General features: G+C 38.8%; 1 protein-coding gene across 1 annotated transcript in view; it reads right to left on the reverse strand.

Annotated features, from left to right (window-relative positions):
* LOC128890285 (uncharacterized) overlaps positions 1-25,353 on the reverse strand; it is a 124,543-nt gene extending 99,190 nt beyond the window's left edge. The window contains exon 1 of the mRNA XM_054148631.1: positions 22,473-25,353. The gene's annotated coding sequence lies outside the window, so the exon portion shown is untranslated. The remainder of the gene's footprint in view (positions 1-22,472) is intronic.
* Positions 25,354-26,449: the final 1,096 nt, after the last annotated feature.

Consider the following 26,449-nt stretch of genomic DNA (forward strand, 5'->3'; position numbering starts at 1 on the left):
GAGAATTTTATTCTTCTAATTTATTCTCTTCTAAACATAACCAAAAGATGTATGGACTTGTACAGAACAAAATATTAATATTATTATATTAATATTAAAAGAATATATTCCACATGTATTATGTACATTCTTGGTATGCTTTCCATATTAGCATACACGATAAGTGCATAAAATTCGTAGTCTGATAATTAACAATAACTTCATAAATAAAATTGAATACAAACGAGTTGCTTCTTTCGCTCAATAATTCTCAAACATTCACAAACCAACGTTGATTACCCTCATAATAAATACAGCGAAACACTCGAAACCAAGTATATTGGGGAACCATTAAAAGATTCTTCAAACAAACCACAATCTTTTTTCAAGAGCACTCCATACTTCTGAATAGTAGTTAAAGGAAAAAAGCCAACAAATAATAAGCTCTGCTGGGCCCATTATACGTGGGAGCCCCGAAGCTGAAGTTTCCACTGGCCTGATGGTAGATTTGCCCCTGGTATTTCAAGTATTTCTCGGTCGCGAAATTACGCCCGACTTTCGTGCCACGAGGCAAGTATAGCAACCGCGATAGCGTGCAGGTGAATTCGCCTGTTCATAATTCAGCATCGAGTACCAAGAAACGGGAACTGGATAAGCAACCCCGTATCTACTAATTACGCGTCTATCAAGCATCGTACATGTGTTTAATTGATGCTGGCCCGCATCAAGAGTATACACCAATGAGGAATTATGCCGATTACAAAAATTAGCGTTACACGCATGGCTAATGAACCCCTCGGTCAATTTCCTGATTTGCATAGCAGACACGCACCGTGCGTTCGGTTGGCTCTGCTCCAGGTATAGCCGGATAATTTAGGTCCACGAGCGATTCATCAAACGGAACTTTGTTATCGATAACCAGAAATCATAAAGGCGATCTTATTTATGCGTTTCCTGGTAACCGAGCTCTTATACGCGAGTTTCATTGCTGGACCAAAGGGAGCAAACAGTACGTTTCGAGAGGTGATGAGTGTCATTTCATTCGAATAATAGATAACGAATAAAACGTCCAGTGAAACATCGAATGTATTTGTCCAGAAGTGAATCGAATTTTAATATTTATTCATTATGTCATTTTAAGGTACGTGTATTATTGAGTTCTTTAATAGAAAAGTAATGGTTCGTTGAAATTTTTATTTATAGAAGAAAAAGGCCATTATAGGTGATACATCGTTTTACTATTATTTTAAATACAATGCCAATTTGTATATTCTTCGCTGTAATACAGTATACTTTGCGTACTGTTCAGGAACAATATTAATTTCCTTAATGGCAAAGGGATAGTTTATTGAAATTTAATTTATCAAAGAAAATTGATAATTTCGATTAACATGAAATAATAATTTATTCAAAATGAATCATTACTATGGTTACATACTATTCCACGAAATATATTCCGCGTACGTTTTCCATTTGTTGTCTGTATTAACCGATTAACATTAACATAAATACATACATTCCGAAGGAAAGGTAATTTATTAAACACTCGTTGAATGCATTTGTGCATAGTCCGCTTTTCTTCCGAAATTAGAAACGTCAAGTCGATTAGCTTTAAATTAGCACAACGTTGAAATAAATAGTTTCAGCTTTCCAGCAGGAGGGTTCGCTATGCCGAAGGAACAATTTAATCGATCAGATTGTGTGCACTCGTTGGGTGTTAAACGTTCATTATTAGTATCTTTCTCGGTAAACCTGGCACACTGGAGATAGAACCATAGCCATGAATAATAATTAAGCCGACAGGAATAATGACCGTCGTGTGTAAGAGCCCCATTGCATTTCTTGAATTATCTATTACGCGTGATACACCTGAAGCGGTTGGTTTTCGCCACGTATGCCCATATGTTCTCCGTAGAAGTTCTACGAACACGCAATCGTATATAAGTAAGTAGGAGATATTAATTATTCGCTTGTCTTTCTTGACTCCCAATTAGTTCATAAGTAGACTATAGATCTTACAAGTTTATGGCACATGTTTGTATGGAATCATATACATACGTATAAAATATAGTTCGAATATTAATATAACAACATTAACATTTCGTTTGGTACAACGTATGTATATCCGTGATATTTTTTTAACGTATTGTTCATATTTGCACATGGTATAAGTCGTTTAAATTCCCATTATGTTAATATGTTTCCCTTTTAATTAGATCTTGCAAGTTCTTTTAACATAATCCAATATGAATTCATTATTTTGGAAAATTTATGCGTGTAACACGTATGTAAAATATATTTCAAAAATTCATATGAATTTAATAAACAAACAATTACACATAATAAGATATTCAAATTGCATATAACATATTTGAATTGCATATTTAAATTTCATATAAATGTATTAATATTGATTATATAATATTGATTAATGGAAATATTTATTGATATTTGCGTATCAATTTTTCTTTTCAAATTATACTTCAACGAACACCTTTATCCTCTGTATAAAAGCATGTTGTACACATTTCTAGATTCCTATTATTTTCTCAGCTTTCATTTGGAAACACACGTGTTCCCTTTTGACGATAAATATATATCACGAGCACTTTCTTATAATTTTCCAAGTACACCTGACCACTTCGAATTGAGCAGCAATAAATTTCACCGTACGAACAAAATGCCATCGAATATAAACAATAGCGCACACGCTCGCCAGGATGAACCATGCTACCAAGTGTTGGCCAGCGTTTGCATAAAGCGGCAGTAATTTCGTCTTGTCGAAACACCAGAACGCGAGAGCATTAAACGAGGCGTGTCAAAACATCATATTGTACAGCGGCGTAGTGAATCGTATTTACGGCCGCTGCTTATCGTAACAGCCGCGTAAAGAGCCATAACGTTTCGATCATTTCGATCGTGAAATCACCGCTAATTGGCACGACGCTTTCCCGCGATGCACGAAAAACGTCATGGCCAAACGCGTTATTTACGAGCGCAATTTAACGTCGGCTCGTAATTCCCTTGCAATTATCCGCCGATATAAATTTTAAAATCTCGAGGAGACCGTAGTTTTCCACGGAAGTTGGGAAATATGCTACTTGGGGCTATTAACTACAATTTATAGTAACAATTAACTAGGTGCTAAGTATCTGAGCCGTCCATTGCACAAGTCGATTAACTCCGTTAAACAAAAAGTTGAGAAACGCGACGAAGTAATGTATTGTGTTTTTTGAAATTCTCTTTATAATATAAATTCAAGTAAATGTTGTAGAATGCACAAATATAGACGTAGCTTTACATGGAATTAATAAGAAAGAATAACCAAAAAATAATCGTGAGTAATGTTACAATTTTTATGTGACTGGTGGAGAACCAGTCAATTCTGGTCTTGTCAGTAACAGTAAGTTTTTTGTGAAATTATGACAATTATTACAATATTAATTTAATTACATTGATAAATTGCTTTGCCTCTCCCTCCTCCAATCTCAAAGATATTGCAGTATAATAGTTACCAGATGTCTTGAGCGTCAATTACTCTAGTATTGACCTTGCTCCATAAATATTACATTTCAAAACAAATTAACACCAATGCCCTCCAAATAGAAAAACTATAATTTAAAGTTACCAGCACCTCAGAATATAACGTACCTACTCCCTGTTCTCATTCGTCAATTTACATTGAATCGAGTTCATATTAAACCTCGACACTCGATGGGACCCAAAGAAATCACAGAGGTGGAGCAATAAAATTACCAAGACCATAACAGTCGTTAACGTTAAGAAAATCACCACGTCCACTTCCAGTAAATGAATTATCATCGGAGTACGTATGCTGCGTTTATTTGGAAGCGATTGTAGGGCAGCGCTTTCACTTTTCTCTATCGATTCTCGTCCGTATCCCCGTTGCTATCGTCTAAGCAGCATTTGCACCGGAATCTATTCTCCGCGGGGTGTTATTTAATGCTCGAAAAATTGCTCGCACAGCGAACGATAACTAGTTGCGCCAGAAGGCTCAGCGTAACGAGCCTCTATCGACCGAGCCGCGTAATGGTATCCTCGAGTAAAGGGCGAGACTCGTAAACTTACCGCGAACGTCTTTATAATAATCACTTTACCGTTAAACTGTGCGTGTGCTCTCACCGTCACGGTTTCGCTGGCTAATCGCCGTTTAATTCGCACCTTTTGCCACGGCAATTCGCCAACTACAGTAGTACTGCGCAAAACTCTTAGGCCACCATGTGGAGCCTGCTTTGCACTCGAATAAATCTGTGTTAATGAAATAAATTTGATGTACAGTTATTGTCGAACCTATGTGGAGCCTGCATTATATTTAAATAAATCTACGTTAATGAAATAAGTACGATTCAAATTTGTTGTTAAATGATTGACACTATTTTGAAATTTAGTGTTTAAGAAATGTAGTAAACATTGAAGTAAAAAATATACGAAAGAAAACAGAATAAACAATAAAATGAATATATGAGAAATATATGAAATTATCTATGTGTAGCAAAAATATAGAATCATTGAAAATACAAAAGATTTGTATTATTATACAATAGACTCGTGACGATAATTTAATCTAATTCGTATTAAGTCAATTATTAAATCGAGAAAGTAAGAAAACATGTAATATACGTAAAATTGACAAAATTGAACAAATATAAATATCGATGAGCCTTTATATAATATTTGGCTTGAATAACATTTTTAAATTTATTATTGTTAAAGTATAGTATACATATAAGTGAAACATATGAAAAAATATATAATAAATAATGAAATTAATGTACGAAGACAAAATGTAAGTGCCCATTTAAGGAAAAAAAATGTAAAATTGAAATCTAACAGAATTTATGGCGCCGTTTCTAACTATACGAGCTATACAACAAAGGTCGAAACGTGTTGAGCCAGGTTCGCACATGGAGACGCATGTCAGCGCGCTGCAGAGCGTCGCTCGCCACGGAATGTCTTCTTTGCAGTTAATTTTCAAATTACAACCGCAGCCTGCGGTTTCGTGAATTGTCTTCCGCGTGTCGCGTCACGGATGGAAATTCAAATTTATTTAAAGACACCTTTTGTAGCCGTGGCAGTCACGCGAAATACATGAATATCAATTGGAAGAGACGAAGCACGCCTCGTAGTAATATATAACGCCTTTTTCCACTAAACGTCTTAGAATCATATGCACCCACTGAGCAATAAATTATTATTAAACGTGCCTAAATGAAACGTTCCAATCGGTAATAATCGTCACCCTGTAAGTGATAAGTAGACCGCGGATGTTTATGTATTTATGGCAGGTGAAATTATGGAAACATTTACGAAGATTTGCATAAATGCATAATATTTGCATAAAAACATTTAGAGTTAACATTAGAATCATCTTCAGGTTTTGAATAATTACAATTAATAATCAAACACATAGTTATACAAAATTGAGAATGTGGTTATAATTGGATCGAAGCTAACTTACCCGAGATATGGCAAAATTCGTAATAAAAAGAAAGCACTACTAAAACCGAAAAAAAATATGAAATTTTCGATTTGTGTTAATCGAATCGTTTAACATTTTTTTGTCAATACGCGGAAGACAATACATATCGTATGCTGGAGTGACTAAACACAGATGATGAAATTTCTGACATTTAATTCTATTTTTGAGAACGAAGAAAACAATCCCTCGATATATGTTTCATTTATTGCTATAAGCTAAATGGTTATGACCTCAATTTATTTTCTTCCTAAATTTTATCTTGTTTTTATCGTCAACACGTGCAAATAATAAAACTGAGAAATAGGTAGGCTTGCTTTTTCTGTGAATTTTCAATATTTCGAAACTGTTTCAAATGATAAATCCATCGACGAATTGTTTTTCATAATTCTCAAAAGTCTGAAATTACGTCCGCTGCCAAAAACCACATGTTTACGCAATTTACTATAGCTGCCCTGATCATTACTATTTTTTAATGAAATTTTGACAAAACAGTCGTCGAACAATCAGGAATAAACACTGTAAATTTCAAACGATTGCAATTACACGCTCCTTAGGAATGTAAGGTGAAAGAAGGGTCGTTATTTAAAATCCTAAGGCTTGACTACCCTTTTAACACTCGCGAACTATCAACGAAACCTGCTCTAATCGGGAAAGCGTCAAAATAACGACTATAGTTTTATACCATGGCCATGAAATTCCCTCGTTTAATATGTTTACGCGGCAATTCTTGGGGCCTTTAAACGCGTATCTTCAAGGATATCTACAAGTGTGTAAACGCTCATTATTCCGGAGACGAAACTTTATAAATCATTCAAATGGGTCATAGATCGGCATCGATAAGGCTATCGAGGTGCTTCGAAAAAGTATTCGAGAGCGTTTTCAACGTAGAAAGGTGATTATAGAACGTCGCACGTGTTTGTTTATCGCAATTTTACGATACTTTTTTATGGTCAAATGCGCTGGATCTCACTCGGTGAAAATTTCCACGCGACGAAAAGATAGCAATAACCCTTTAGTTCCTCTGTCTCGATATGTTACACCTATAATAATTTTAAATATAAATAAATCATCGTCCCACTGACACATTGTGACAGGGGCTTTATTTTATATTATTGCAAATCATTTGCGTGAAATTTATTATTTCGTGAACAGACTTGGTTTGGAACTTGCAAGCAAAATAGTTTATGCCCGTTGATATTACTCTTCTTCAGAGCATAAAATTATTTTACTATCTGCAACGAAAGATACGAGTGCAGTAATACGACAAAATAAAATTGATAATAATGTCGAGGTTTAATGTACAATACCTGTATGAAAATAAAAATATACATCGTATAAAGATAACAAATTTTAATACTAGTATGTAAATGTTTCTCTTCGAGAATAAATAACATTGGTAGTTTTTAACCAGTAGTTAGCAGAGTAAATCTTTTTATTAAGTAAAAATCAGTAAGAATCAGTAAAAATATAAATTTGCATAAACATCCACAGTCTAATGATTATAGTAGATTGCAAAATAAGCTAAACATGGAGTTTCTTTCATTCGAAAATAGTGGTCCCCAATCGATCTGTATCTGCGCGACAAGAAAAAAATCCCAGCGAAAATCGAACGCCATTTAGCGATTACGTTGCCCAAGAGAAATAACTCCATTTTAGAAAAGTGTCTCGATCGGTCGTTATGCCAGCTGAAGGCGCCGCTTAATAGCACACATTGAAATCGACACCGTGAACCTAGTCGACGTGCCGGGTACCGATTAATTACCAACGTTCAATTAAATTCATCACGGTGGCCAATCGCGCATAAACCTCCACTTATCCACGATCCAACCGATAAAAATAATACCGGGTCTAAACGCCTTGCGTCGCAACGTTTCGAAACAAATTACGATCTCGACGCCCGCGCGATGACTGATCTCGTATCGGTACATGTGTGTGCTTTTCAACGGAACGAACTATCCGCTTTCATAATCCATACTGTAAATTGATAGCGAACAGAAAGCTTTAGGTGTCGTATTTCCCGCGCAAGCGTTTACCATCGACATTATCGTTAATGCGTAACGATCGTTGCACAAGCGCGGGCAAACGCGAAAGTTGCAATTTCTTTAGCGCGTTACCCCGATTTATACGGATTTTTCAAGTTTAATGCCAATGTTAACGTACCATTAAAGAAAGACTCGATATGTGCACATCATACGTCTTTCTTTTCGACAGATTTTATTTTTGGAAATCTATTATTTTGAAAACCGTGCAGGTCTGAATGTAATAATGTTCACTTCTTTCTCCAAATTTATTGAAATTATTAAAGAATAAGCGTTTTAAATGTTTTTCTTATTGAAAGTCTATTATTGTCAAAACCATGTAAATCCAGATATGCAATTATATAACTATCTACCGATTTAGTAATAAAATATTACTGTGCGAATATACGCCAGCATAAATATCTATTTTTAATAGATTTTACTTTTAGAAGTCCGTTATTTTGAAACAAACATGCATTCGTTAAGACGCTGTGAACATATATTTTCAAAAATATTTTGGACATATTTAGCGCCATCTCGACAGTGTATGGATTCCCACGAGGGGGAGGGGGGAGGTCCTAGGACTCTTAAGAGTACTTTACTTAAAGAACCGTAAGAAAAAGGCACGGAGACCACACCGTTCCAGAATCTCTTCGCATATGATTTTGACACAGATTCCACGAACATCTCGACGATCTTCGAATTCCCGAACGACATTTCAAGGAACAACGCACACGAATCTGTGAAGAGAAAGTGTCCACAAAGCGGAATTGTAATGACTAAAGTGTATGTCACTCGCCTCTACGCATCCAAGCACTTGGCACTCGAATCCGAGTACCACCGCCCCGTGTCATCGAGTGCTTCTTCGCCGTCATTCAGGGATACGTGACTCTTACGGTTGTCCTTTTATAATCACGACAAACACCGTATGCGGCTGAAAAAGGCTGCGGACATGTGAGAACGTTGGTAAATTCTGCGTATTCGTGTAATTTACGGTATCTCTGTGTACGAACGAAGTCTTTTCTATCCGTGGCATTGATTTCCAAACTTTTCGAGAGTGGCTCTCCCTTGGTCCACCAATGAACAGGAAAAATGTCCACACTTCAGGTGCGTGGAAGAAAAATTAATGTTAGGTTTATTTCGATTGATCATAAATTTTAAATATTTTTGAAATATGTGTTCAATGCATACAATACAGGGTGGCCCACTCGGACACCTTGATTAAATCTTAATGTATGCATTGTATAAAAAAACTTCTCGTCCAAAAATTGCACGATTCGAAGAGGTACGTTCTACGCATTGCGCACGTTCTTTGTATAGGTGGAGGCGTTTTCGAAATTTCACGACCAACTTCGTTGCTCCATAATATGCTACGTTTCATATCATATATCAATATATCAATATATCAATATATTGAAAAACCTACAAATATTACATTATATTAGGTTGTCCCGAAAGTTTCTTTCGCGAGTTGCACTCAATTATTTTATGTGGTAGTGTTTATGTAAATAGACAATCTAATTTCACAGATATTCATATCGTAACAGCGAAGGAGCAAAATGAATCGTGCACAATTCAGTAATGTAACATAAAACATAAAATATTGTGCATGTATTACTTATTAATAAAGCGAAAGAAAATTTTGGGAGAACCTAATATTATAAAACCCGATCTCCATTTAAAATTCCCGTTCTAGCCGAACAAAAGGCCCACGTTTCGTTCCCAGTTACTAAATCGTCTATTCGACTAATCTTTATAGATGGTAATAAATAGATTCAAGGGTGGATCACCGGTCGAAACAAAATTCTCGCTCGTTTCGACACGCTGGATTCGTGGAAACGTTCGTCCACCGTCAAATAAAACGCGAAGCGTATCGCGATACTCGCGTCCCACGAACGGCTCGTTTCGCGGAGCGAAAGCTCACGGCTGTCGGCTTAAAACGTGAAGCCCGATAAGCAGGCGCGACCAAACGAACGAAATTTCGCGACACGGTCCGGCCCGAACTGTCGCTCCGTTGCCCCGCCGCATCATCTACGCATAACTAATTAATCCTCGACAGTTACGTAGGGCTATTTTCGTCGATCGGGGAGTGATCGACTTACCGACGCTTGCAATTAACGCGACTTGGCGAAGATTACCGGCTCGAATCGCTGGAAAAGTTGCGTGGTACCCGCGGGAGTATTCCATCCAGCGGACAGACCAGTCGAGCCACCTAGTCGGGTTAATTTATCTCGTTAATTGCCGCCGTAATGGACCAATCGGAGTGTGTCGTCGCGGTCGATCCGTTCTGTCATTGGTCCGCAACGGACGCGGGTAACGGTAGAGGAACTGGTACCGTAAGAACGATCTATCGGCCGCAAGAACTTTCGATAGAATGGCGGATCAGACGCTGGGGGACTCGTTAATTGGTCCTTTTAGTCGCTCTGATACCCTGATTTTTAATTTTCTTTAAATTCGTTGACCGTTTATGTCCCAAAGGGTTCATTTGCGCTGTAATTGTTTTTCTAGTTTGTTCTTGGCTAGTTCTGATTTAATACTTCTGGTTTTGATATCATATGTTCCCTACACTACGTGTAGGGTATTCCCTATTGTTCGTATTCCACCTTTTATTTCTAATCTACTACATTTCTAATCTACTAAATCATCGAGGAAATAGACATTGTGTAACTGGAACAACTCATTATTCAAATGATTAATCGCGAATATTTATAACAAGAATTTTAAAAGATACCAAGCGTAAGAGGTTCATTAAATCTCTTAAGCATTCGCGACGCAGCATTGCCAGGCTGGCGCGGCTGTTAGGAATCAGTGATCTAATGAAAGGTTCCGACGAAATTGCAGGTTACAACTCGAGCGCAGTTTGTTTCGCTGCTTAATTAAATGTCGTATCCTTGCAGATACCCGGTCGGATAACCTCGTCGATTTATTCGTTTACGAGCTGATAATGGTATCTGTTTCACGGTGGCGTGTAAACATGGCATAGGATCCACTGAAAGTTATACGAGTCATTATTTCAATGTTATCCTTTGTGGAAGAATATGTACCATCAATTTTAATCCTTTTATACTTCGATACTCGTGCAGCTTATGTGTAGGCTGTGATTTAAAAGTGTCTTTCCTTTTGTTAACATTCATTCTTTAGATTTAATACGTTAGTTTCTTATCAGTTATCGAATACTAGGTTTTATAAAGTTTGATATATCAAGATTTCTACCCTCTTTGTTAATGTATTATTATCCAATTTGTTTTAGTTTTGTTTTATAGTGATGTCAAATAAAGGATCGATTCGACATTTGAGAAACTGTTGTGAGATTGAATTGTTTACATTAATTTTTTAATAAGGAGTCAAACTAGAACACGAATCGAACACGGGATTAGTCACGTAAGACCTGCCTTATTTTTCGTAAAGACTCCTACAATATTAACTTCTTCATGACACGATAACGAAACTTCTGTGTCCCACGGCGAAGTGGATTTCTTTGATCCTAATCACCTTACAATTACTTTAAAATTACGCGATGTCGTCTGTTATTTTCACCCTTTAAATTATCGATACGTTCAACTTACTTGCGAAGAACACTTGCTCGGCAATATCCCGCAGAAAAATAACCAATGAAAAATGTCGAGTCGTTCGAGGTGTCGGACATTGTCCACCTAAAAGGAAATAACGACCGATTTTCCAGAATCATAGCTGTAGCACAGGTACTGTGAGAAGGAAGATGATATCTCGAGACAATCGGTAGGGCTCGCTCCGCGAGTCGCAACGATAAGGCTATGGAAGACGGATAGAAACGCCGTCGAACAGAATTCGATCTGTAAAAGCGTACAATCGACTCCACGCGATACCACGCGAGCCTTCTACCTGCAGCAAGACAGCAAAATACCAAGAAACACTATCGGCCAACTCTTTATCGAGCATTCCGCAGATAAGATGACCCCTCCGTTAGTTCTTTACGGTGTATGACGCCTGTGTATGTAGATTTTAACGAGCCCGTTTTACAATAACGCAGGTGTGTCCGGGCATCTCTGTCTAAGCAACCCTCGTCGCGAGAGGGAGTTTTGATAAACCAGTGTTTTCGTGCACAGGGAAGACACGAGATAGAGCAAGTGCGTCTATAATGTGACAGTTGAAAGGGTAACGTCATTTTTCGAGTCGAAAATATTTCTAATATTTCAGAAATTATTCTGGCGATGCTAATTGTTCGATATAAATATTTTTTACATGAATTGAAAGTATACGAATATCAGTATTTTGCTTTAACCTGAAAGGTGATGTTCTTTCTTAAAAATAAGATTTATTCTACGTGAAGAACTACAAAGTACATTGTTCATTGGTAGATTAGAGAAAGAATATTCACTTGTGTACGAACTACTGAAAAATTCAATTAAAAGAACATTATTATTATTATTATTATTATTATTATTATTATTATTATCATAACTATACCGTTTTACCTAAATTGTAGTCAAATTTTATCAACTTGACTACAACTTTTACAAATTTTCTTATACATTTGGAGTCGATGATACGTGGCTATATTTTGTATCCATAACTTCTTCTGGTACAATAAGCACAATGTATAATACTATAATATAGTGACTATATACTAGTAGTTGGCGTCAGACTGTACGAATTTATTTTTTCTTAGTTCTAAGAAACTTGGAATTCACTGACCTCTGATAACGATGTTACGATTGTAGTGCTATGAAGTACAAATCCAATGCATTTTCTTCTTAACCTGTATCTCGCACGCACGTTGGTGTCGTCGACATCGATAAGTGAAACAGATTTACAGTCGGTCGCACAAGTCTGCATACATCCATCTAATGTGATATGAAAGACAGGAGTGAACTATTTACATTCGTAATCTTGCACTTTGTATTTATCCATGGACTTCTTGTAGTGAGTTTAATAAATATTATTTCCAGTCATAAGTCAAGAGAAAGTATAGCATACGCGGATTTAAAAAAAAACTCGGTTTTTTTTATAGTAATTACATATAAAGTAGGTTGTATGCAGATTCTCATGGCTGACTATACGTCCAATTTATTTATGTTGTTTTCGATTACATATTTGTATAGTTGATGTCTTATTTTGAATATTAATTTTGTATCATAACAACTGGTTTCTTTTTTGGTAGCCTTATTTTTCTGAGTAATGTACAGCATTTTGTTTATGTCATAAGAAAAATTAAATGCTATATTATATACAATTTTCGGAGTTTGAAAATATCCCTTGATAAAAGAGACATTTAAAAGTGATACTGAAACTGACAGTATGGCAGGCTTTTCCTCTTGGACAATTTTGTATATTAAAAGATTAAGAAAAATTCTTTTACAATACTAATAACTAAAAAGAACTGTCTTTAACATTTAAGTTGTAAATAAATATAGTATAAAAGGAAAAGTCAATCAAGTATAAATTAAAAAATAACGTGGAAAGTGACATCAATTTATCAATACAATTTATTCCAATTACATATTTATTTCAATAGTTGTCATAGAAAATTGTGGCTGAATATTTTAATAATTAATCGAGTCATTTAAAAACGAAGTGCGATATACACTAATCGTAGAGAGGAAATATACATTACAAAGTCTAAAATTTTGTTGGGTCGAATAGAACTAAACAAAAATATTTTCGTCATCAGCACTTCCATTAAGAACCATTGAAATAAAATTTCCTTCATCGATAACTACTACGAGCGACCAAACTAAAGCTTCCTCCACAGATAGTTGTTATGGAGAATCAAAATAATGGTTATTTTTAACGAGAAATATGTTTTCATTACTTATAATCGTTATTTGCACTTGAACCCATTTTACCCCAAAAAAACACGCTTACTACCCTACGCCTAGCATGGAATAGATGCTCGCGAATAATATCCATAAAAGAAATTGTTCGAAACGAATCGCGACAGAGGAAGAGTGGAGCAGACAGTCGGTCGGCCAGGCGAGCGGTAAAACGTGACACGGCAGGAGTTCAAAGCGCAGCCGTTTCGCGCGAAACCGTTCGGTCGTCGTAAAGTCGGGACTGTGGCCGAAAATAGGTGTTATTTGGACGACGACAGCTAGTGGGCAGAGTCCCATTCTCGTTCTTTTCCCACTCGACTCGCGTGGATATCTCTTCCACCCCTTCGTGAAGCGAGTAGCATGGCCAAGGTGGCTCTGTTACGTTTCAAATGTCCCGGGCTCCTCGGGCGCATTCCTGTATAAACACGAACGGAAATACACTCATCCACCGTGGGGCTTCGGCTCCATTCAGAGGAGCGCGTGGTTAGCTTCATTCACAGCTACCCCCACCCCTCTACGCGCTTTCTCTCTCCGTCGATCGGTCTCTCTTTCTCTCTCTCTCTTTCTTGTTCTGGGCTTCAACCACTACCTATGCGCGTTGCCAGACGCGCGAGCGTGCCTAAATAACCGCCGCGCTTAGATCATTCGAAATTAGATGGACAGTTCGGAGGGTGCCCGTCGCTGGATCTGTCCGCCACCCGAGCGGAAGTGACTGCGAAAACGATAAACGCCGATTTCCCGGCCCGAGCCGGGTTTGATCGACTCGGAGGGGGTTCCGTTCGTTCAACTTTGATCGAACCGAGGCGTGACTAATCGCCGCGGTGCGTTGCCAAAAAGTTCGTTTCGGCGATGGACTAACTCTAGGACACCTAATAGGGGGTTGCAAAATGTTCATACGCGTCTGTTTTTCGTTTGAGAAAGAACTTTTACAAGGGGGCAATAACGTGGTTTTACGTTGAAACGTAGTTACTTTTAATAATGATAAAATGGAAGGAATTAGGTATTACATTCGATAAGATCGATATGATTGCATAAAATAATCCTCCTTCTGGGTACTCTTGTGACTAATCTGCAGATTTTATGCATTTATGACTTTTATATTACGTATAGTAATATAAAAAATATACAAAAGATATACACCATATATGTTGAATATATTTTACAATTAATATAATAATATTGGTATTTCGCTTTGTGCGAGTGCGCATACCTTTTGATTATGTTTGGCATGTATTTATTATATTAGTTTGTACTCGTTTAAATACCGTCACTTTTCGCATTTTGTCCCGCCATATCGGACCCATCGTTTTGCATTCGTAAATTTTAAGTTCGGATTTAGAATAAGCACACCCAGAAACCCCTGTATATAGAGTCTCATCCAAATCCAGTCACTTTCCGCAGTTTAGATCCGTCATTTTGAAATTCTGAAGTTCTGAGTTCAGATAAATTCTGAGTTCAGATTTGGAATAAGCACCCTCAAAAACCATTGTGTACCATGTTTCATCTAAATCGAACAACTTTTCACCTTGTAAATTATAAAGTTTCTACATTTTTCAATCACAAAAATTCATACGTATTGTAAATACATAAACCAACGAAAGAAACACGATAAATTAAATCTCGTTGGGTCCAAAATTTTAGTAAAAAAATAAAAACGCAAATATTGCTTATTTTTTTTTTTTATCTAACAAGAGAGAAACCCCCCTTAAGCATGTTTCGCGCGGTAATTAAATCCACTCTTTGAAATCGAATCTCGTAAAGCGTTCCATGTATACTTTGCACTGGCGTCTGGTCCAGCAACCGGTGAGCGCCACTTCAAACGGCTACGAAAGTAAACTGTATGCAGCTTTGGTGGTTTCCCCAACTAGTAGTTGGTTACTAACGGTCACCCACAGCTTTGAACTTTAAAAACAGGACGATATATCCCGGGAGAATAGTCGTCGCCCGGAAACTAGTTGCCAGGAATAAGTGTATAACTAACCGTTAAATGAATTATCGTCGGGTAAACACGCCGCGGGACATTTAGTGCCTCGTGAACCACGGCCAATCACACGCGCGCTAATCGTTCATGCCCGATTCCGTGTTGTATTTAAATAGCAAATTTGAAGAGGCATGCCGCGGCAAAGAAGAAATAATCGTTTATATAAATATACATTAAACGGTGAAGCACTTTGCGCAATACTTCTTTAACGAGTCCTTGCTTACATCGCGTTTCAAGGTTCGAAATGGTCGAATATAAACGCCAACGTTTCGATGTAAATAATTTCTATAGAAGCGTAATCGTGTAGAAGACTTCTCGCAGGCTAGACGCACGAGTGTTTGCGGCAAATATTTATAAATAAGTCGACAAATACTTCTTGCGCGTGCGAACGTTCCAAGGGAAATTACGTACCACTGTAACGAGCAAAACAACTCGTCCGGGAAGTATTTATTGCTTTTCCCACATAGGAGGATTAAAGGGAAGGAGATGAAATGAGAAAGTTGAGCGAAACCTTTATTTTCTTCTTTGATTTCAAGATATACATATGCACACTGTTTATTTTTGATAAACGTGATATATTTGAAGTAAACTAATTAGTCGAAACTTTATCTTGTTTTTAAATACACGTGCATGATTTACGACTGCTCAAAGGCACTTAATTAAAAAATACATCCCTCGTATATTTTCACGGGGAAAGAATACTTTCGATGGTCCTATTTGCAACAGTAAATTAAATTTTATGCGTTTTCACTAATATTTAATATTATTTCTGATATTTGCGTGATTTTTCGAATGAAAATGTTCATATTTGTGTGGTGTTGTTCGATATTTGTAACATTATCGTAAAGTATTCTTATTTAAATAAAATTTTTAATTCATCGTGCATACAAGAGCTATCCTCAAAAAAACTTCTTTCTTGAACGAAAAAAAAACCAACTCGACTATCCTGACTAGCGACTCAAGGTTCGCTCCACGCCCCGACCCATACTCCCGCAGCTCTCTGAAATCATGGAAAACGTAAAGTGTGAAGGTAGTGCGAGCCATTCGCGCGAATACGCGTCCGTACTTGAAACCACCGTGGCGGCAAAAAGGTTCGCTCTTTTTTTCGCGAAGCCGTCGATTATCGTGTTTTCCACATTAGCATTGCTCACCGGACCTCGACGTCTAGACGCGCGCTTGTCGGATGTGCACTTCATTGAATCCCCGGGTACTCGTATACGCTTGTCTTTCGCAAACGTCGCGCAAGCACGAAGAAAAAGGCGCGAGAACGTCGATCGAGGTGACCGTTCGCGTAGGACGCACCGGGCCTCGTCCGAGCTGCGAGAGCCCCTTGTCTATAAAACTCATAATAAAATTATGACTTCATGAACTAATAACAAGTGGCACAGCAGTTTCCCTTCGACGCGATCGATTAATTAGCGACGAACGGCGACGTTCTTGCGCCTGCTGACAGTCCAACGACCGTACGGCTAAGGTAGAAACCGAGGACTTTCATGGAAAAACCGGTCATCTGTATTATACCTTGCGGGCTCGCTAATTAAAAGAGAAAGAAGAAGTTTGTTCCGTTTCCTGTGAAATTTTATCGATGGTTATACGACCGCAAGTCTCTATGGCAAATGCTACACATAATAATAGACTGCGGATCACCAACAAAATAAAATCTTTGCAAACGTAAACTACACAAATTGAACCTAAATAGAAATTTATTTTACTCTGCGAATATTACAGTGTGCACTTTACTTTCAATGTTTCTTTATAGTATTGAATATTGTGTGCATATTACGCGAATGCAATATTCGTAGTTTAATTATGTGTATAACGAAAAATTATAAAAGAAAGTGTTCGATTGTATGGATCTAATTAATTCACTAAATGATCAAATGCATGCGATATTTATTTTGAAGTAGTGTTATATACAGTAACGTCTATCAGATTGAATATCGCAGTTGCTAAAATTTCACAGACTCTTCGAATTAACGTAGAAGAAAAAACTCACGACGATGTTTAAAAAAATCCAGTTTCAGGGTACGCATAATTCAGAATTAGTGATGCAGTATTTCAACGACGCAAGGCTCGGATGACGTAAAAATAAATGAATAGAACTGGACCCGAAGTACTATAAGTAAAAAAATAAGATAGCTACCAGGTTGCTTACCGCAAATCCCGTCTTCGATACGGAATAAATTCGGGGATCACCTGTTCCTGGGCGGCGCGAGGGTACCGCGGTGTCGATCGAAGGGGGCAGCACGAGTGGGACAGGTTCTCGTAATAAATCGCGGACGCGCGAAGGAGCCGCGCCATGCAATCAAGCAACGATGCGTCTGCGATCTGAAGACTTGCACGTACGCGTACGTGGCGCATCCACGGTACGAGGACCGCCGAAATTACAGCTATTATCGCGATAAAGGTGAGAACCAGTCGCTGTTTGCTTAACCCAATCGGAAATCGGCGAGAGGTCGTGTACGATCCTCCCTCGTGATATCTCGGTCCAGAGAGCGAGTAAGAGAGAGACGACGGGTTAAAAGGGAAAACAAAATGCGACCGCTCACCCCAAAAATGGGCGGTGTTTGACGTTTAAACCACGAGTTAACGGGGCGTGTCTCGGTGAAACGGTAAGACTACGATTTACATTCCCGCGTTTCATGCTCACTCCCTCTATATACCATTTACGATCCCTCGATACCCGTTTACTCGCGAATTTATTGTTTCTCTCACCGATATTAACGAATGGATCACGATCATCGAGACCCGCGCGCGATACACGGTTTCCGTTCGTTTGTACGTGCAGTGAACTCTTCTCTCTGAGAGTCAGTCTGTTGATTTGCCAATCTAGCTTTGCTTTTTTTTTTTTTAATATCCACGAAATCGTCGTGGAGTCTGCAAAACTCGCGGAAAACGTCGTGATATATATGCAAATTATGTAAAGTTCCTTTATGCAAAAGTCATTGTTTTACGATTTATCACACTAACCAGAAATATGACATTTTGTTGTTACTCAGCTTTCCCAAAGTGCCTGTAATAGAATGCTAAATAAATTCAGCACAATAATAACAACTGGTCTATTGTCTACCTATAAAGCAAGTATACAAATTATAAAATCTTTTTATTTTAAACAACACATAATTGCAACATTGATGTTTCAAAACAAATTTTATCATTTTTAAATTTGTAAAAATAATTATGTAGAGATTTGGTACCGTGTGGAGGGTTTCTGTTTGTTCGCAAATGCAGCGAACCCTGTTCTCTGGAGTTCAAACTACGTGATTTTATTCATGACAAATTTTAGATTCTTTCGAAGGACATTAGCCTTAAGTGGAAGCTTATAATCATTGATCTACTGCACAGTCTCGTTTGCAGGAACGTGGAACCGTTTTTCTACAAACTTGAAGGTCGAATGCAATCGATAACTACTCAAGTGTTAAGCAACTCGACGCTAATTTTGTTCGTAAATTCGAACACCCCTTTCGTAACTTTGGCATGCGAAAATATTAGTCTTCCCGTTCAAATATACCGCCGAAATATTTACCGAAGTTTACATCGCCCAAAAGGCACCGTGCCGTCGTCTCGTGCGAAAAAAACGTACGATTAAGGCCTTTGTAATACTTTACTGACTAACAGAGTACTGTACTGTAAACCTCTATTTCTCATCATTTCCAAAATTGATGCATTTACAAAATTGATATAACAACAAGGAAAATATTTACCGCGAAAGCAGTATGAGTTGAATCTCTTACTACACGAATTTTATTTTATCTTTTAAAAAAGTTATTATTTCCTTATTACGTATAATACGTAAAATAAAAGTGCATATGCTACAATTTCAGGTGCTTCGAAATATTTAACCTAGACTCAATTTGTTTCTCAGTAATTAAACTAGAACAAGTAATATTCAATTAACCATCTCTAAAAATGACAAAAGATAAAAATTCATTTCGTTATTAAAATCTTTTCTGCGCGTTGATTAAGTATCACTGGTGTCAAGTGTAGCTGCAATTGTAACCATTATCTCGGTAAGTACAAGAACTGCTCCCTGCTCGATTGATTCGACCGCGATAAATAAACGCGATAGAAAAAAAAAAGTGAAGAAAACAATGTGAAAATTGACGAGTTTATCGCATTTTATACCAGTATCGTCCCGAGATTGTCATTCAAATTTATTTAAGACAGAAGCTTCCGTTTTCACACAGCTTTTCGCCTAATTTGGTTTACGGTTAAGTCGAGGCGCGTTATCTTGTCACACGCGTACTACGCGTCCACTTTGGTTTCGCAAGACCCACGATTGAATACTTTCGGATACATTTAAAGTACTTATGGACTGCTAACGTCACTCTTATCGTTTATGTTAATTCATGGTAATTTCGCGGCGTGGCGGCATCGTAAGTGGAGTAATGGTCAATCAACAAAGCGTCGAGCTAGTGTTTGTGCTTCGTGAAAGGATACTTGTCTACTTGGCAAATAATCGTAGAAAAGTGTAACCTCGATGGAAAATTCATACGAGGCGATCTCTCGGGTAACTTTGAACATACAACTCGACGATGATTAGATTTAAATCCCTCAGGCGTGAATTTTCAGCAGACAAAGATATTTCTACCGTATTTCAAAGTATTTGGATTCATACAAACATCACAAATACTTGCATGCCTCAACGAGAGAAATCGGATTGTCTTTTGTAATGTCATTGAAAAATATAAAATTGCTAATATCGACACGTTATTCGTTTATTGTCTCTATTATACAATTTTGTAACAAGATGAACTCATACGAGTCTCTCAGAAAGCAAACCAATCAACTCCACTTTCTGCTCCCAATTTTATTTAAAAAAAAAAAAAATGTTAGTACTTACAATATAAATTTGTTAAATTTTTATTCATCGATCATGGAATAATTCATTTTATAGTTCTACCATTTCAATTTCTATTCAAGAAAAAACAAATAATTAGTCGTTTATCTTTTATTCGTTATTCGTTATTTGTACTCGAATAAGAATTTTTCCCAACTTTACCATGTATCTGCAGAGGTCTGAGGTACATAGTGCGCTATTTTTAAAGCCAACCGCAGTGTTGCAAGTAGAAATATGAATTTCTCATTCGAAACGTCGTTATTTCAATGTTTTAATAATTCAGACCGGAACTCTACCTGCCGAGTCATTGGAATTGCGATAATCTTCAAGTTAAACGGAAGAAGAAGTTAGTTTCACGTATGATGCATGGCGTATAACGACTCTCCGTATTTTCGACGGCACGAAGTCCAGTGCTCCACGAAGATGACGGCAAAAATGCTTTATTATGTGTAACGCAACAGCGGTGTACGCGAATTCGCCGAAACTTGAAGAGCAGAGTCAACGAACGGTCGTCCATCACATATTCGTGTCGTGTTCGGAATTTTTATTCCATGACTGTGCATAAGAACAAACGTTTTGTTCGCGTTTCATACGGCGCAATCTGCAACTAATCGGCGAATATCGCTTGTTTACGATAAGAGTGATAAAACTAGAAATGTCTCAACGCATCAGACTTTGATCGATGCATTGTTTATTATAGCGATTTGCAATCTCTTATTTGTGAACATATGCCATTAATAGTTGTTTATTTTTTTTTAATGTAAATCTGAATATGCTTTTCTTCAAAAAAATATCAAAGTCTCCAGAAGCTCCAATTTATAATGGTAAAGATGGAGAAAATTTTGATTTCATTTCTTTTAAATCTTTATCTCCATACGAACTTTCTCCACATCTTTGTTACCTGTATTTTGCTAGACTGCGATTATGGTACTAATAAATCTCCAGAATAAAGTAAATCGCATTTGCAAAAGCTACTAATCATCCTAAACTATTCATAATTCTTTACAAACTTGTTATATCGAATACACAAATACACAAATGTATATATAATATATTTTCTTTATCAGCTTGTCCACCATTATCACAATTATTGCATACAGTTATTCACATGCTGCATATATTTGCATATTAAATTCCTGTATACGTTTAAATTTTACATTGATTACGTATGCGCGCGCCTGAGCATGTTTGTTCAGGGAAAGAGGGAAATAAATATTAAATTAAAGAAACGGAAACTTTCTAATTGATAAATAAATCTGTAATTAATTAACCTAGCCTGTGGCAATTTTTATACAAAATGGGCACGTTTTAGTGTTCGAAATTAAAATTTTAAAATATATATATATATATACACAGAGCCTGATGCGAGACTACTAAAAAGAATTCAGCACGTGGTCTTATATAACTAATATTAAAATGCCAATTTTGACCTGTTTTTCCGGTTCAGGCTGAAGTATTATACTCCATACTTCATACGGTGCTGTAGGGAATGGTTGCCTACATCTTATCGTTTGAGATATTTTATCTCAAACTTCTTATTTGATACTAATTACATACATGTTAAAAATTGTACCATAGACAAATTAATTCATTATAAGCATTTTCATGGCATAATATAAAAGATACGATTTTCATTACCGTGTTTAAAAATTTTCCGAGTTAAATTAATACAAAATATGATGAAGAAGAGAAATCATTTCACCGATACCAATTTTATTAATAATTAAAACTAATACACATATTTCAATGTATATTGTAATTATGATTGAATAACTAATGACTCGAAGTCAAGAATCTAAACGCATCAATAAATAATGCTTGTTTGGAGACAGCTAAATATTGGCTCACATCCTTTTATAACTGCAAACCTCTTTATTGATACTAATCAAATAATTTAAGTGGTACAATGCACGCCACTTGTACCAATTAAACAACTCTTCTCTAACTTAGCACGGCAATAATCATTCCAAATAAGTTATTTTAGTCTAAACAATTATAACATGTCAACAAATCTGAAATAAATTACTATGACTTCTTTTAAGTTATAAATTAGACTGCAGATTTTTACATATTTATAGGAAATTTGAACGTGCTAGGAATTAAAATATGCACATAGTATGCAATAATGATATTACGATATTTGCAGAGGAAAATAAATTCCTACGTAAATTCACTGTCCGTAGGTACATTTGCAATAATTTGATTTTGCATAAAGATCCGCGGTCTAGTTATAACAGTCATGACGCCCGATTAATTCACCACTAAAGCTGTAGACACGAAGATATTTAAAGAAAAAAGGAGTGTGCCAATACTTTGTTTACCCACTGTACAAACAAATTATTCCACAATGACAGGTACTCACCAGACGTAGCGTCGCACGAGCTTCCGCAGATACCATTCGTAGGAAGTTTCGTCACCAAAAAAAAAAAGCACAGATGTTATCCTTAACACAGGCGCGATGTTAGAATCATCAAGGTTGCCTCCAACGATCCTTCACTGAACAATTTCACCATTGATCCACCGTTTACTTATCATTCATCCCAATTCGACCGAAGCGTATGTCGAAATCTCGTGAAATAATCGCGATTACGGATACGGTCGATCGACGATCGACGACATCCACCGATTTCGTAATGCGCGAACAACCTTCAGGGTCGATCGGTGTTCGCGCGTCCACGATCTTCGAAATCTGAAGTAATTGCACTCTCGACACGTGGCTGTTCACTTTCGAGATCTGGGTAAACGGAGTCCACGGTAGGACACCGAATAACGGTACTTTATGTTTCCTATTTTCACTGACAGCTGCGCGACACTGTCACAGAAATTCCTCCGACACTCGGCGGAAAGCTTATCCCACGATGTTCAAAGGTTTCGCCTGCTAACGATCCGATCGTCTCGAACGGGGAATAGAAAGCATTCAGATTTATCCCGATTATCGCAGTTCCTACGTTTCGATACGAAATCCGATTAACGCGAAATCCTCGAGCAACGTCACCCAAGTTTCTCCAAGCAATTGCCACTAACGATTCGGCTTACTCGCGGCGAATAATCAAACTCGTCGCAGAACTCTTCCAGCTCCGCGTAACGTAGCAATTTAAATGTCCCCGGAATAACAATTTTTTAAAGAGTCCATAATCCGAGCTCCTAGTTCCTTTATGAAAATCGTCGAGGACGATCACGAGGCCTTCCTCGAGGTTCGAATTTCGCAAAAGAGGCAACGGTCGCACGTGCGTGCACCTTGATCGGCCGCAGGACGATCCACTCGCGGCATGAAGACGCGTCACGTAGACAAGGAATGCATCTCGCGGCACGCAGAGTCGTCGGTGTCGAGGAACGTACGAATTTTGCCGACGAAGGACGCCCAAAGCAGTTGGTCTGAGGACGGACGAACGGACGGATCGTTTGCTCGACGAATGAAAAGGGATGGGAGACGGCGGATCGAGAAACGCGGCGCGAAGGCAAACCGTGAAAGGAATATGAAGAACAAGGAGAATCGGCGGACGTCGGATTATCCGTAAGCGTAAACGCGCAACCGTTGCACCGCGGAGGCGCGAGACGCATAATTTGTGCGCATTACTGCCAAGATATATGACGTCCAGAGATGCTAACGACGAAGACTGTGAGTTACTTCCTTCCGATCCTGCCCCCGAGCGCCAATGGAATTCCCCTGCCGGAAGGTGCCAAGGATCTCCTGTAATTTTCGTTTCGCGAGACCGATCGCGATCGCACCCTCGATTTCTCGTCTTTATCTCGCTCTATGGCGATAATCACGATTGCTCGATGGGCTCGAGCTTGAACGAGAACGGTCCCTTCGGTCGCTGCCAGGGGATGATCGATCGACGTGATTTTCTCGACGTTTGGATCGAACCGTTGCCGTTTTGTCAATGCTGGCCTCGGTTTACCCTTTCATCGGTCCGCGGCTGTTACTTCGAAACTCTTGCGAAAGAGTTCTCTACTCTAGTCTCTTCTACTCGTGATTTGCAAAACTCATCCAAACCGACTCTTCTCGCGTTTAAATGTATTTCGAGATGTTTATCCAGCCTATCCGCGGCCCGTTCGAATTAAAAGGATTTCGATGTAGCGTCTTCGTAGACGATAATTTGTCAGCGTTGCGCAACAGGTACGCGTTCCTTCGAGGTTGTTTTGGACGATTATATGGGTAACGAGGTTGCCAGCTTGTATCGGAAGACAGACGTTCAGAACTGGCGCCACCGCGATCTTTTCACTTCCGTCTACGAGAAATCGCCTCTCGTCGGTTATAATGTGCAACAACTGCCGCGTGCTGTCTACGTAACCATTCCATGCGATTTTCTCATTCCAGCGGCACCCGTCCACCAACGTAAACACCGAATCCGCGCAAAACGCTCGGCTCGTCGCGTCAAGCTTGCGTTCCGTCTACCAACGTGGAAAAGAACACCAAGATTTCCGATTGTCCCAGCCGACACGTGTCTCCGATAACGCGAACTAACGTGAAACGTCTCGCGAACAATTCGATTCCTCCCGCGCGAAGCATAAAAATAACCGCAGAATTACGTTTATCGAGTCGATACAGATCGCGGTACGTACACTTCGATAACACTATCTTCCCGCGTGCGGGTATCTTCGGACGATCGTTTATCTAAGGTTCAATTCCGACCGAACACGCGTTACAACCTCACCGTCGGCGATCGCTCCAAAATCCAGTCACCGAGAACGGAGTAACAAAATTTCTATCACTGGATATACACTCGCCGCGTCACAGAATTCACTGGTTCACTTCGGAACTCGCGTACGGTTCGATTTCGATTTACCGTTTCCTTCCGAGAAGTCTGTTCGACACTTTATTCGACGATAAAACTCCGTGAACAAGCGACACCGAACATTTTCTCACACGCGTCGACGAAATCGTTGAGAATCGTGCGCCGAATCGATCGATCGTAGGCTTCGGCGAAAGATCCACGGTAATCGTTTCGCGGATCGTCGGTTTGACAGGTCGAAAACGAATAGGAGCGGGATCGCGGGTATTGTCCCCGTCAAGCCGTGGCCGGCACTCGCGCGGAAATCAAGAGCAACACTGACTCGATCGTCGAGTCGTGGAGCGATAGGTGGACCGGCACGTACGAGTTGGTCCTCCCGCGTGCGAAGCGTGGCAACTTCGGGGGTGCGTGTGCGGTTTCACCGACCTATCGTGCACCGTCGCGACGGCGGCGTTAGGAATCGTCGAAGGCAGCCGTGAAAACGTCAACGAGCACGTTAGAGTTTGTATTTTCGACAGCTAACAGCTCGATATCTCTAGACTCTCGATCTCTCGATCAAAAATAGCTTGCTCCGGCTCCGGAAACCTCGAGTTGATCCGGAAGCGATTTTCCTGACGGTCTCCGTGCGTGCACTGTCCGAAACGAAACGGTTTCATCGGGAACAGAATGTTCGATTTGGAAATATTCTGTTCGTCGATGGAGTTCTGCGACCGGAACTTCCTGTCTTCACGACGTCGGAGACGACGTTTCTGGAGGAAAGGTTCCTCGATCGATATACTCGCGAATTCCCGTTCTCCGTTGTTGGTTCTCCGGCGTGCAGCGATGGGACACGAACGAACGTCGATAGTTCCGCGGACGGTGAAATTTGGAGCAGGGTCGACGATCGATTTTGGAGTAGTGTCGACGACGATGTCGAAGGCGACGCATGGCCAAACGGGACACCGTGAGGGCCGAAGATCGCCGCAGACTGCTCCGACCGAGAGCAGCGAGGCTTCTCCGCAGCGGCGGAACCGTGTGTGCTGGTGCTGCTTTCTGCTGCTGCCGCCGGCCGTTTCACCACCACCGGGCCCTGGCTCCTCACCACCACGCGGAACCCTAAATCCTGCGTAACGCACGCCCCCACTCTCCCTCCAACGTTCTCCCACCAGGATGCCTCTATCAAACATCCCTGATACCCAGACCGAACCTCGCGCGACATCCAATTCCTCGAGGTCTGCACTTTGGACAAGTTTGCCGCACTTTACGTTTTCAACCGCGAATTTTATTTATTTTTCTTTACTCGGGACATTTTTTTAATGCGAGAGAGGGGAACGTTCAAGGCGCTTTGCAGAGGACTTTCTGTAATATTGAAGGCGTTGTTTTCCAAAGAAGGATTTGTAAGTGTTTGCGTTTTAATTTGTTTTGTTGAAGATAAACATTGAATTTTTAGCGATGTCAGGGAGTAACATATTCAAGATATCCTTGTGGAGGCCTATTTGTAAAAATAAAAGTGTAGTTCTCCAAAGGAAAAAATTAGAAGTAATTGTATTAGTATGATGATTTATGTTTCCATTTGTTTTGCCATGAATAAATCTTGAATTTTTTATTATTATACGTTAGGTGT

Source organism: Hylaeus anthracinus, unplaced genomic scaffold (assembly GCF_026225885.1).
Source record: "Hylaeus anthracinus isolate JK02 unplaced genomic scaffold, UHH_iyHylAnth1.0_haploid 12000, whole genome shotgun sequence".
Taxonomy (NCBI): domain Eukaryota; kingdom Metazoa; phylum Arthropoda; class Insecta; order Hymenoptera; family Colletidae; genus Hylaeus; species Hylaeus anthracinus.